General features: G+C 39.4%; 1 long non-coding RNA gene across 1 annotated transcript; it reads right to left on the minus strand.

Moving 5' to 3' along the window:
• Window positions 1–456: 456 nt before the first annotated feature.
• Window positions 457–3,915, minus strand: LOC119865857. Its single transcript, XR_005378279.1, has 2 exons — window positions 3,682–3,915; window positions 457–826 (listed from the first exon to the last, which is right to left on the minus strand). It is a non-coding gene; the product is annotated as an uncharacterized LOC119865857 (long non-coding RNA).
• Between the last annotated feature and the right edge of the window lie 9,533 nt (window positions 3,916–13,448).

A 13,448-nucleotide genomic window follows, 5' to 3' on the forward strand; every position in this document is an offset into this window, starting at 1 on the left:
GGTCCTGAGTAACATCCTTTGATGTGTCTCTTCTGATTGGAGTGCATTCTTTTCAAGAGATCTTTGTTATTTTATTTCCTGAAACCTGAGGTCTTACATGCTTGAGAACTGATCCTTTGCATTTATACTTGAAGAAGGAAAGACTTGCTGGGTATAAAGTTCTTGGTTGCACTTTCCTGGCTCCCTTGCTATCTTCCCACTGTCAGAGATTTTTTGTTGTTTGTTTGTTTGTTTGTTTGTTTTTTAATGAATATAAACTCATGGTTTTCTAGCAGGGAGTGTAGTTGTGGAGAATTCTGAAGTCAATCCAATATTTTTCTTTTCTTTATACTTTTATGGGTGACTTTTTTTTCAACCTGCATGTCTATATAATTCTTTCCTTTATTCTTGAATTTCAGGATATACCTTGTTATTGATCATTCTGTTTCAATCATTTTTCTCCTAGACACTGCACACTTTCAATTTGCATTTTAACAAATTTATTTTGGGGAAGTTTTCTCCTGTTACATATTTTAGCTTCTTTGTTTAGGTTCATCACTGTGTTTATACGCTGGATCCCTGGGCCATATGTCTATATATTTTCCATAATGTTTGATATGTCTTTGTTCTTTATTCATTTTGAATTTGCATTGAGAGGCCCAGAGGAGATGTTTCAGTTATACTTGTTCTACTTTCCATTGCTTGCTTCTCATGAGTTTTTTCATCTCCCTAATATATTTTCCTTTGTGCTTCTTGGCTTTTCTGTGTACAGCCAGCTTGCTTTTTGTCTCCTGGTGTTGTCTTATAATCTCTTCTTTGACACCTTGAGTCTCTTCATTGAGCTTTCCTTTAAAAATAAAATAAAGTAATAAATCACATCACCTGTGATTACTTCAAGACTATGAAATGCCATTTGGAAAGTTTTCCTTGGGTTTTTAAATAAGTAACGCTCTTTTTCTCTGCATATTCCAGCTTTTATTCTGCTTTCATATGCTTCCTTCCTCTATATTTTTACTCCCAGTATCTGTGTATAGGTCCTGTGCCAATTCCTTCCATGTCGTGGAAAGGGAGATTAAACTGGAAGTCTGTATGCTTACTGGACTTGGTTGTACCAAACATCTCAAATCAGACATAGAGTACCTTCCCTCACTATTCTTCCTTTGCTCTAAGAGCACATGTTCCCTCAGTTTGGGGCCTCTAAGAGCCAGTAATATCTTCAAAGTGACAAGCTCTACCTGTTCCCAGCTCTTTCCACCTCCTGGGTTACCTCCCTACACTGGATGGTGGGGCCATAATCACAGAGAAATGGCATTATTGGTGTTACACCTTCCTGCAATTTTGGGGATATTCAAGGGATCCTTCTCAATTCTTTTAAGGGGTGATGATGCTCTAGAGCTCAAAAACCAAAGCTCTGAGAGAGGGTGATAATGACTGCTGAATTTAAATCTTTTTCCTGCTCAAGATCTGAGGATATTATGTGTAGCCCAAATTTCTTTATCTGCTTTAGTCTGGAGTTCCCATTTCTTAGAAGATAGGCTTCAAAAAGGGTGTGACTTTGGGTTATGGCCATTTCCTTATTTCATTGAGGGTGATATTTTTCTACTTTCTACTATTTGTTATTTGGAATTAGCTTAAGAAGGAGAGAATAGGCATACATTACTCCACCATCTTTAATTAGACGTTGCTTTGAATTCTTGAGCAAGCTGATCAGCAAGGCCCAAGTAAATGTGTGTGGAAACCTTAATGCTAATTACCAATTTTCTTTTGTGATTCTCTCTAGTTGTATTTGTCCTGCTGTGCTTCCTATTCATCTACCTCACACCACACCCCTACTCACCCCTCATACACTCTGACCCAAATAAACCAAGAAACAAACAAGCAAATATGGTTCTCAGAAAATCTTCCATCAGTAAGTTCTACTTTAATGTGATTAACTCAATGGGATCCTGTCCCTGAGATATTTATATTTGGAACTCCAATTCTAGTTCTAGATGAAAGACAGTTCTCATGTAGGGAAGAAAAGATCCTAGACATCCGGCAGAAGTGGAGGATAATGCTGAAGGCAAAGCAATTTTCCAGATACCTAAAAATCACCCCCTGGCATATACATAAAAGCAGATGACCTTTTACTCTTCAATTACAAGTTGCAGAATCAGCAATTTGTCACATTTCCTTAGTCACAAGCACTTTAGAGAAAAATGAGATTTGGGTTAGTGTTTTGGCATAGTCTTCAGTATGAAAAATAAATGTATGTAAAATAATTGTATGTAAATGAGGATTATTAAGGATTTCAACAAGCCCAATATGCTCAAGAATATCTTCTGAGTATGTTAATGTGCTCTGATAAGCTTGGGAATCCTTTCAGATTGCTTAGAAAATCCTTCTTTTATTAAAAATAAAGCAAAGATAATCTTTTTGCTTACATGAAAATTATTGGACTCGGAATTAATAAGGTTGTATTGTATCATAATAATAATTATTGTATCAGTAATATAACATTATGATTAGAGTAATAATTTCACAGTATTTCTCATTGCAAATATACTAAATAGTACATGTTTAATTAAACACATTTTAGTTATGATTTGCTTTATGATTTATGGAACTAGCATTGTTTTTCCAATTATTAAAGTAATGTGTATTCAAGGTGAAAAAATATTAAGTGACATTAAGAAAAGAGATATAAAAGAATAAAGTTAAAATAATTCTTAACAATGTAACCTACATGTAATCACCATCAAGGTGTCGAAGTACACAACTTTTGAGAATTTTTTGTATATTTATACTTCACTGTTATTAAGAATATGAAAAAAAAAAAAGGAAAATGCCAGCCTAGTTTTCTAAGAGTTGAATTACCACCATATCACACATTTTTGCTGATATTGACAACCAAATTCAGATTTTTCAACACATGTGTTCTTTCAGCCACAATTGGTTTTTGTAGTGAAAACCAATTTCCAACAGTTTGGAAAGAAATCCAAGGTATGACAATATGACAAGATGTCACTGGCAAGTTTTTAAAAATGTTTAAATATCAGATAAAAATGTAATCTTTGACTTATTTTCAGGATTCAGATTATTGATTTATACCTACAGTTAATTTTGCATTTTGATGTTAAAAACGTGGATAGCTTTCTTGTCTTCCATTTTATATAGGTCTCTCAATCATTGATCAGTAAGATATGTACCTATGCATCTGTTACAGATTTGTGGCTCACACATCTTCCAGAAAGTCACATGAAACCTTTTTTCACACCATATGACCTCAATGGACTATTCACTTTTGATGATTCCACCTAGATATCTCCTAGTTCTTTTATTTTTTTTTAAGATTTTATTTATTTATTCATGAGACACACAGAGAGAGAGGCAGAGACATAGGCAGAGGGAGAAGCAGGCTCTTTGCAGGGAGCCTATTGTGGGACTCCATCCCAGGACTCCGGGATTATGCCCTGAGCCAAAGGCAGAAGCTCAACCACTGAGCCAGCCAGGTGTCCCAATATCTCCCAGTTCAATTCCCCAATTATACAGGTAAAAATTACACATTGCAATATTTGCAAAAATTGGAAACATAAGCTGCTTCTAAGAAACGATAAAGTAGTTCTGCTAAGAACACTAGTTAGGAACACGGGGAGGTCATTTTGAGTCTTTCACATCAAACATGGAGAATATATTACAATTAAGGTGAGAGAATATACTCACTGATATCTGTGACTTGTTGACTCATTGGGGACACACAGAATCAAACTCCACTGGGTCCTTAAGCCCTTACTCCAGGAAGAGTAGGCACGTAGGAGGGAGCTGGGTGCTCCAGAGGCTTGAAGTCACAGTCTGGCCATCAGACACCATCTGCTCCTTCCAACTGCCTCTGGCTCCCTGCCTCCAAACCAAAGTGAGTGCGCGCTAGAGGCAGTAGGTTCATTACAGGCCAGCATGGTTTCTCCCATTTTATGGAAGGTAATCATCATTAAATTGGTTAGGAAACTTTCACCAAGCATGTCTTTTTGTTTCTCAGCAAAAATTACTCAATCAGGGGAGCTTTCCAGTAATTTAATATGACTAAGTATATGATAAAGCTTACTTTTTCTTTTTTTTTAAGTAAGCCTTATACTTTAGAATAATTTTAGATGTACAGAAAAAAGCTGTAATGATAATATAGAAAGTTCCTACATATCACATATGAAGGTATCCCTTTTAATATTTTACATTTGTCACAATTAATGAACCAACACTGATATATTATTAACTTTTTCAAATCTCCTTCATTTTTACCTTATGTCCTTTTTCTGTTTTGGGATCCTATCCAGAATATTCTATCATATTCAGTTGTCATGTCTCCTTAGATTGCTCTTGACTGTGACAGTTTCTCATAGTCCTTACATTTGATGAGAGAGTCTTTATTTTGACAGTTTTGAGGAATACTCTCAAGTGTCTTGTAGAATGTCCTTCAACTGGGGGTTGTTTGATGTTTTTTTCACGGCCAGAGCAAGGTTGTAGGTTTTGGGGATGAAGACCAGAGAAGTAAAATACCATTCTACACACATCACATCAAGAGTGTGTGCTGTCAACTTATCACTGTTGATTTTGGCCTTGATCATGAGGCTGAGGTGGTGTGTGTGAGGTTTCTCCACTATAAAATTACTCTATTTTCCTGCTCTTTCCATGCTGTCCTCTTTGAAAAAAAAAGTCGCTATCCTCAGCCATACCTGTGTGGGGAGTTCCAGTTCATATTCCTAAAGATGAGGTATCTACATGGGTTATTTGGGATTCATGCCCCTGGAGAGATTGACTTTTGTTTTAATCTGTGTCTCTCATTTAATATTTAAAATGGAAGTTGCGGATGACTTCAAAATGGAATCATTCTGCATCATAAACTGCCACTTATTGCCATTTTTTTTGTCTAAAATTATTTAATTCATTACATTCCTAGAAGATTGAGGCCACAGCAGTGTTCCTATGGGTCCAAGTTGACTTTGAATTCAGTGAATACCATTTGCTCTTTTTTGGATGGTGAGTCAGGGAAAAGTTTGTCTTGGAATGCTGTAGTTTTCTTTCTGTTTACAGGGCTTTTAATTTTCTATTGTTGAATGCAAAATGTTTTATTAGTTCACAGGCTGAATCAGATCAAAAAACATACTTTTCACAGTTAGACTGTGTACTCACTAATCAAAGTCTATTAAGAAACTTTTCTTCTAATTTAGATAGATCTGGAAAAGATTCTTGAACTTCCTTGACCTCTGTTTCTTCATCTATGAAATAGTTAATAATAATAAATTATCATAGTATATTAAATATATATTTACATGTATAGTGTTATATATACACAGCACTATGAGAGATTTAAGGTGCTTGATTCATACCAATAAGTGGTGCATATTACTATAAAACAATTTTTATTGCAATATAATTGATGTACAATCTTATATTTGTTTTAGGGGTACTACAGAGTGATCTGATAAGTCTCTGCATTACACAGTGTCCATCACTGTAAGTGTAGTTACCATCTGTCACCATACAAAACTATTGCTGTATTACTGACTATATTTCCAATGCTATCTTTTTCATCCCTGTAACTTATTTTATGACTAGAAATTTGTACCTCTTAATCCCCTTCACCTATTGTACCCATACCTTCCTCCTCTTTCCCTCTGGCAACCACCAGTTCTCTGTATTAATGAGTCCATGTCTGGGTTTTGTTTGTTTGTTTGTTTTTCATTTGTTTTTAGTTTCCACATATAAAAGAAATCATATGGTATTTGTGTTCACCTGGCTTATTTCAGTTAGGATAATACTGTGTAGGTCCATCCATGTTGTCATGAATGGTAAGATTTCATTTTTTATGGCTGAGTAATATTCCTGTGTGTGTGTGTGTGCGCACGCACACACGTGTGTATCCCATATTCTTTATTCTACTATCAATGGACACTCAGGTGTGCTTACGCATATTGGCTATTGTAAATAATGTTGCAATAAACATAAGGGGGTGTGTGTATACCATCCCAAATTAGTGTTTTCATTTTCTTTGGGTAAACACTCAGAAGTGGAACTTAAAACTTTTTTCATGTGTATTTTGGGGGGAATTTAGAAAAAAATTGAAATATCATGCTGTCAGTAAATTCTTATTAAGCATTTTCGTGTGCCAATTCTTGTATTATAGTGGAACCATAAGAAGGAATAAACAAAGGCCTGTTCCCAAGGAATATTGATCTTGTGGGAGCTCTGGTCAGGTAACAGATTTTCCTTCAACATCAGTCCAGTACAATGACCTAGAAATTATAACTAAGGACACTAACTTAAGTCTTGCAGTTCAGCACAAGGTTTCCAATCATTTCCATAAAATCAAAGACAAAGAATGTAAAATACAGAAGTGTGTGTGTATAAAATTTCCTTTAAAAAAATTCAACTCACAAATAGATTTAATCTAGGGATGAAGAAAATCCTTGGATTTTTCTCTGGCAAAGGAATCTTCTAGAGAATTTATGATGATGTATAAGTGCTTTGAAATGTGAGCCGGAAGGATAAGTACTGAAGGTAGCGATTTCTGTGGCCTTTTCAGTATGAATTCAAACCAGCAATTCCTCAGGCCTTTCATCAGAGCTTCAAAGTCCCCCAAGTCCCCCTTACATCCTAATCATTCTTGATAGAAGTCTAAATGTTCAGCCTCTGATGCAGAAGGAGAAGCCATGCGGCCCCATAAGATAAACCCAGGTGGCCTGTGGAGGAGGGACCTTGAAATCCCTCCTGTCCACCCTCCCTCTCTCCCCTTGGACCTGACCTGGACCTGGTGACATTTCAGCCCAGCTCTCTTCCCTCTCTCAGAAACACCAGTTGCTAATTCCCTGTTCATACTCATCAGGATCCAGGGAACCATGCTAACAAAGCCAGCTACATAATTTATGGAGCACAGTGAAAAATGAACACAAAGGATATTTTCTTCACAATTTTTAAGAATTTCAAGATGGCAACAACAGAGTCTTAAACCACGTGCCAGGCCCTTCTGAGTGCCCAGGCCTGTGCACTCATGCACTTTCACAGTTGTGTACTCCTGAAGACCCCTAGAAGTGCAAACCAGTACACAGGAAAATTTTGTTCCAGAATTCCAGACTGGGTTTCTTTCTGAAACATCATTGGAACTGTAGAACTACAGTTTCCAGGTAGCTGTGCCCAGTGGGAAAGCCCATGAACCCCGTATTGAGAAGGAGAATGGGAAACAGTGTGATAGGAAGGGGTCTGCATGGGAAGGAGAGAGAAGGAGACTTATGGCTAGGAAGTAGAGATTTGGGGAAGCCAAGAGGATGACCCTGGAGAGAGCTGATTGTTTCTATTGTGGTTTACTCCAAGAGACTGGGAAAGTGGAGAACGAATGGAGATTGGAAGAAAGTTTACTGTGGACAAAGAATAAACTTCCTTTTTAGCAGTTTCCCCCTGAAAACTTAAAGATTTGCATTGCTACAACTATAGTTATTATTCCACATTACAGTTTCAACAAAAAGATTCCGTAACAAGACAGCGACATGCAGAGCCCTGGGTTTCACTTGAGTTATGGAATCAAAATGCTATTGGTTAATTTCCTATTTCATTACCATAAGTTTATTTGCCTTAAGTTTCATTTAAGGGACTTAGAAATGCAAGTTGCAAATTGAGTCTCATTAAGCCAAAGATTCACTCGAAAGCAGAGAATCCTGAGAATATATTGGATTTCTGAGTTTCCAGGATGCCTTTCAGAACTTTATTTTTGGTGCTGATACATCTCATGGGATCAACAGACCCCTTCTGCTCTTATTGATACCATATCCCAGATTAGATGACAATAAAATACTATCTGGTAAATGACAAGTGTTGTTGTGTTAAATTAGTTCTATCAGCATCTTGATCTAATAATAACAGCTCTCTTTGGTGTAACTGAATCAAAGATTTTCAAGAGTCAAGAGAAAAAGAAAAAAACATAATCTTCAGAAAGTCTTCTCGAATAAGATTCCTAGAAGTGAGCTTCGAGAGTCAGGTCTTTGGCACCTTTGACCAAGACAAACTTTTGGAAAATCACAGGGCTAAGCTCTGGTTCGACATCCTCTCATAAAAGCTGACAATATATACCTGAATAGGAGGCTGTCTGACCTCCACACAAAGCAGCCCGACTTCATAAATGTCAAGAAAAAAACAAGGGCTATCCCACCCATGGTTTCATTTTTGTTGCTGAAATGAACCTTTCACAAAGAAGAGAGAAACAGACAAAAGAATAATAATCTCAGAAATTCTCTATTTAATTCTTTCCTCTGTAGCACCACTTTCATTAAATTCCACTTTGGCCTTATGGCGCTGGTGTACACTGAGAACCAATAAATATGACCCTTTGTACACTCTGAGAAAATTGTTGAAAACAGTGCTGTTGAGAAAAGTTGTAGCTCTGACTGAAGCCCTCAGGAAAAATGTCCTTTTGTACATATTCCTGAACAACGGATAAGTAAGGGTTTTCTTGTTCTGCCTGTGATGAGATTCTAGAGAGAAGGGCATCTCTTTTCTTATCAAAATTTTCTCTTTGATGGAGATAATGTTTCCTGTAGGTCTGGGCAAAGAGGCAACATTCAGAATTCAGAGAACAGATTTCTCTTTTCAGCTTCCTCTTTCTTGGAGAGGGATCTTGGCAGCCATCCCTGGAGGCTGTTAGGTGTCCCAAAAGAGAGAGTCCAGCCAGAAAAAAAAAATCACTTCTGTAACACCGTTAACCCCCAACTCTTCAGCACCTTTATATTTAAGAAATATTTTTAAGGGGGAATTATCAAGGCAACCTTGATGAGGAAATTAAGAAGCAAATGAGCATCCTGAGAAATACCAGAAGAAACAGACAATTTCCAACCACTCAAAGATGTACGTGTATGGAAGTGTACTACTGGGTAGATTGTGTGTGTGTGCTCAGTACATGTATACACACACAGAACTGTATGTTTTGTGTGTAGAGTGTATGTACAGCTATGTATATGTGCATGTACATACACACCACACATACACAATCAACCTACTAGTATGCTTTCACGCACATTTGTGTGTATATATATATATGTGCATATATATGCACACATAAGTATAATTTTATCTGCATATATGATTGTGTATATAGGTATTTATATATGATTATATATGATTACATGATTTCACATGTATATACATTTTATATGTAATTTGTATATATGCATATGATGGCACATGTTTGTGTTCATATATGATTATATACATATGTGTATATATACTTTACATGTTTGCATATGTTTGAAGACATAATAAACAATTTTACTTTTTAATGCATGCACCAGTAGTTAGCACTCTATTCCTGTACTTGGCTATTGCCTTGACTTACCAACCCATGAAGCAAAAATGTAACCTTGAATCCCAGTATTAGCTCAGAGAGCCCCATGATTCACTGTGAGCTTTGGGACTTATCTGACCAAGGTCACAGGGAACTAGATATGCTGACACTGCTGGCTCCTGCCTCCTGCAGTACAGAATGTTACAGAAAGAAAAACAGTACAGCAGTACTGGTCAAGGTCCCAGGGTATACTACTTGGAAGAGCTTGTACCACCCTCAGGATAAGGGTTCATTTGTTTTCTACCACTTCAAGTCCGGGATAGAAAGAGTTTAGTGTCCTCCATGGCTGGGGTTCATGGACAGTTAGTATCAGCACCAGTGAGGATCTATTGGGAATTTAGAATCTCAGACCTCATGCCAGTCCTACAGAACTGGGAGGGGGGCAGAACCTAGGAAACACAGTCTCCAGGTGATACATACCAGAATTTGGGAAGCAAAGAGAACTTTGAGGTACAAAACTATTGTGTTATTCTCCTGAGACTCTTCTGTCTTCTAAATTAGAGAAGGCTGTCAGAAAAATAATGCCATCTCCAAGGGAATAAAGGGAGGGGGGGCTGATTTACCTTTGTTCTGGGAATTCAGGAATTAATAAATATGTATAGCTGAGGAAGAGGAACACTTTGCATAAGGAAATCGGGTATTAAGATTCAGTAATTGCCAGAACATCTCGGGAAGTGATATACTGCCAGAGGCAGGACTTTTTGAGGGAAGTGATCTTAATACAGTTATAATTCCTGCTAGATGCATTTTTAAAACATGTCCGATCTGGCTAGTTTTTAAAACAAGGCTGCTAAGAATTTGGCACTTGTGAGTCCAAAGAGGCCAAGCCTGAAGTTATTAATTTAAGAATGGTTCAAGAGCCTCAATTCCTCCATTTTGAGGTCATATTTTACCTGGGTTGCATTTTCCCAAAACTGAACAGCCTTGTATCATCAACAGCTGAGCACTCATCCTGAAATTGTAAGGAATGACTGCCAAAAAGAGCATCCTGCTGTGTTTTTTATTATTGTTGTTATTGATCGCTTATGAATAATAGCAACAAACTAGGCATTATTCTGAACACGGGTTTGGAAACCCATCTGGCCGTGGTGCTCAAATGCAAATGAGTCAGATGAGATGCAAACTTGAAGAGGGATGGTGTAAAGGAGAAAGCAATTCATGTGAGACAACCAGCTTTGCTCTACAGACCATGCCAAATATCGAAACCATCACCTATGTTTTCTTGACTCAAGTTTGCCAGTGCCTTTGGAAGCTTAAACTTCTCTCCTATTCCTCATCCTATTAGCATTTACATGGCATTTCTAAGTCATTAGGCCTTCCTTCACACTCTTCAGTGTGACTGTAAAAAGAATTGCCCATCCTATTTTCCTGGTAAAGAATCTCAGTCAAGTGATGTGCTCCTGAGCAGTCAACAGTGCCCAGCAGTGTTGATTTGGGAGCTCTTAACTTCTTTTGTTTACCATCTTTACTCCTGAACCACAACACATTTGCACAGAGAATATTTGATTCAGTCATGAAAAGAAAAAGTTTAAACATTTTTATTTTTTAAAAATACATTTAAGGGGCACCTGGGTGGCTCAGTTGATTAAGCGTCTGCCTTCAGTTCAGGTCATGATCTCCGAGTCCCTGGAGCCCTGCATAGGGTTCCGTGCTTGGCAGGGAGCCTGCTTCTCCCTCTCCCTCTGCCCCACACCCTGCTTGTTCTCTTTCTCCCTCTCTTTCTCTCTCTCAAATAAATAAATATACTCTTAAAAAATACATTAAAAAAAATAACCTGCTCATTTGCTTAGATCACATCAGAAGGTTTGAGATCAGAAAGCCAATTCCAGCCAAAGGGGCATAGCTGTCGTTGTTGTTTTTCCCTTGCCTACAGACCCTGAGTCTCTGTCAGTTGGGATATTCACCATAATTGCATTTAGTCAAGCTCACTCGTGGTGAGTCGATTTCCCTTCAATCTAGGTTTGGATAGGGGACCAAGTTCTGGCAAAGATGTAAGAGAAAGTCTGAGCTTGCTAGGAAATGTTTTCCTCGTGATACAAAAGAAAACAAGAAAAGGCCTCTCTCTCTTGTGGCTGCCACCTTCCTATCTGCTTGGGACACTGTCCAAGAGAATATAGTATTGCCATCCTGAGGCCATGAAGGTGATAAACCACTGAAGGTGACAGAGCAGGTTGACAGGAAGAGCCTGGGTCATGGACGTCAGTCCCCCACCCTGGAGTGGCTGACCTCCCAACAACCTGTTATGTGACATCGAATACCTGCTATTTAAGCCATGCTTGTCAGGTCCTCTGTTAGCTACAGCCAAATGGGTTTCACTGATACCATAAATAAAGAATAATATTCACAGGCCATTACCAAAACTCTATGTGATAAATAAGAGGGAAAAATATCTAAAGTTGTATGGATTTTACTATAAGATGTGTAATACGTGGAAATTAAAGTTTCATGTAATTCATTTTAGCCCTTCAAAAGCACTGTTGGGGTTCAGATTAAATATAAAGCAAGACTGCATGGTTGGGATACTCACATAACAGACAGAATAAAGACTTGCGCCATGAGAATGTCACTGCCCACTGACATAGCAAGCTGTGGGAAATATGCGGGCAAACATAAAGCAGAGAAACAGGAAGAGATGTGCTGTAGATTACAAATGTGGTCTCAGTAAGGGCCAGATTCATAGTAAGAATGTTTAAGGGCAAATAACAAAAATATCTTTTCTTCTGAAGTTAAAATGGCAACAGCTAAGACAGAGATTTCTGTTCCCATTTCTGAGATAAATCATGAGTAATAATGCTTTTTATTGCAAAATGCACTAATACAATGCATTGTATCTGTGATGTCTATCAAAGGAAATAGGAAATCATGAAGTATAACAAAGCATTAACATCAAACCTTTTAGAAGCATGTGTTGCCTTTAGGGATTCAGAGGAGGTGAACACCATAATATTATAGGAGGTGTTTTTTTGCTGCTATTATCACAAAATGACACCTACAAGAGGCCTGGAGAGAGGGAAATAGTTCTTTGCAGAGACACAAGATTGCTTTCAGTTGGTTTGTGCCACATATAGGGTCAAGATAGTGTCATATAGAAGGTAGTGAGCAGTGAGCAGTGAGTGCATACAGAAGAGCCTGGAGAGGAGATGGGTCTGAAGAGTCAAGGATAAATGTAGAGTTGTTGAGCTCAGCTGAATAACCTATCAGGTTCATGGGGTTTTGTTATAGGAATAATCACTCAACCCTTTGAACTTTTATACACTGTGAGGACAGAACAGCTTGGGGGTCAAGATGATACTAACTTGGTTGGAGGAGCAAGATTGCGAAGAGTAGGGTCCCCAAATCACCTGTCTCCACCAAATTACCTAGAAAACCTTCCAATCATCCTGAAAATCTATGAATTCGGCCTGAGAATTAAAGAGAGAACACCTGGAATGCAACAGTGAGAAGAGTTCGCGCATCTATCAAGGTAGGAAGACGGGGAAAAAGAAATAAAGGAACAAAGGCCTCCAAGGGGGAGGGGCCCCGCGAGGAGCCGGGCTGAGGCCGGGGCGAGTGTCCCCAGGACAGGAGAGCCCCGACCCGGAGGAGCAGGAGCTGCACCGACCTTCCCGGTGGAAAGGGGCTCGCGGGGAGTTGGAGCAGGACCCAGGAGGGCGGGGATGCCCTCGGGTTCCCCGGGACAGTAACAGAGCAACTGCGCGCCCAGGAGAGTGCGCCGAGCTCCCTAAGGGCTGCAGCGCGCACGGCGGGACCCGGAGCAGGTCGGGGCGGGGGGCTCGGGCAGAGGAAGAGGCTCCGTGCGGAGGGGGCTGCGCGGTTCCAGGAGCAGCTCGGCGGTGCTCGGGCGCCGGCTCCGCGGAGGGGGCTGCGGGCGGGAGCGCGAATCCACCAGCGCAGGCTCCGGAGCACAGGGCGCCGGGACACAGCCCAGGATCCCGCCTCCCCCGGGACAGGCAGAGGCCGGGAGGGCGCAGGACAGCAAGGACGCTCCTGCCCCAGCTGAGCAGATCAGCGGCCCCGCCCCGGAGCCTCCAGGCCCTGCAGACGGAGTTCCTGCCGGAGCTGAACCCAGGTTTCCAGAGCTGCCCCGCCACTGGGGCTGTTCCTCCTG

The sequence above is a fragment of the Canis lupus genome, chromosome 25 (genome assembly GCF_011100685.1).
Source record: "Canis lupus familiaris isolate Mischka breed German Shepherd chromosome 25, alternate assembly UU_Cfam_GSD_1.0, whole genome shotgun sequence".
Lineage (NCBI taxonomy): Eukaryota > Metazoa > Chordata > Mammalia > Carnivora > Canidae > Canis > Canis lupus.